At 40.4% G+C, this 1,056-nt stretch overlaps 1 long non-coding RNA gene across 1 annotated transcript in view; it reads left to right on the top strand.

Moving 5' to 3' along the window:
• LOC104983268 overlaps positions 1-1,056 on the top strand; it is a 17,662-nt gene that overhangs the window by 988 nt on the left and 15,618 nt on the right. The gene's annotated exons all lie outside the window — the stretch shown is intronic.

The raw sequence follows: 1,056 nt of genomic DNA, 5'->3' as shown, positions 1-1,056 counted from the left end.
TGTATCTTGTATATCTCCAGCTCTGGACAGTGATCACTAAAGTTTGTCAATCAAAACAAGAAGTAAAACAAACAAAAATGAGCTTTCTGCTTAATTCAGTTTCCCCCAAAGCTTAATATACCAGAAAAGATCTCCTAATCTTTCAGAGAACCAATATTTTTGGTGTATCTTTAAGTAGAAGGTGATGAGATGGTGTCCAATGAAGAGATAACCCAGTGCCTAGCTGTTTGGTTCCACTTTGAGCATGATCACATGAGGTTGGAGAAAGATAGTGGAAAGAGCTCTAGACTGGGACTCAAGAAGCTTGACTGTGCATTCTTATTTGCTGTTTTCTTCCTTTGTGGCCCTAAGCAAGAAGTTTAAGCTCTGCATTCTCATCAGCAAAATGATTTCAATAATCCTCCTAACATATTAGCACCATCAGTGTCCCAAATTACCATGGTAGGGATGCTGAGTGACCTGCATAGAAAGGGTACTCCAAACATATTAGACTGAGCTTGGGGGAGTAGCAGAAACATTTGGCAGACTCTCCTACACACTCAAGGCCTTTCTCTCTGTAAGTCACGAGTGGCATAGTCTCTACTGGTCCATTTATTCATTAAACCAGGAGAGCGGATTATGATGAGATACACTGACAATCAAAAAGAACTCTATAAATGCAAGGTGGTGGTGGTGGTGGTATTGCTTACTTATAAAATGACATGGCGTCCTTAATATGCCTATTTCAATAAATGGCATGTGATGAATAATAAATAGTGGCTCCTACCCCCTCCTTTGAATTATTCATGAATATTTCATCTGTGTGGCTGCAACCTCTGAGCTGTCAATCTCTTCTCCAAGGAAATCAATTTTGTCAACTGGTGCTGTTCTGAGCCATGACTAAGTTGTCCAAAAATGATTGACTATTGACTATTTAATTACCTGCTCGGACTGCTTTTCAACTCCTTCCCTTGTTTCCATGATCCAAGAGTTGAAGCATCTGGCTTAGCCCAGGTGACTTTCGAAAGTTTCTTCCTTGCCTCTCTCTCCAGAGCCATCATTCCTTCAAACATTGAG

The sequence above is a fragment of the Bison bison genome, unplaced genomic scaffold (genome assembly GCF_000754665.1).
Source record: "Bison bison bison isolate TAMUID 2011002044 unplaced genomic scaffold, Bison_UMD1.0 scf7180017862137, whole genome shotgun sequence".
NCBI classification, from domain to species: Eukaryota; Metazoa; Chordata; class Mammalia; order Artiodactyla; family Bovidae; genus Bison; species Bison bison.
This window is presented reverse-complemented; position numbering and strand designations above follow the sequence as displayed.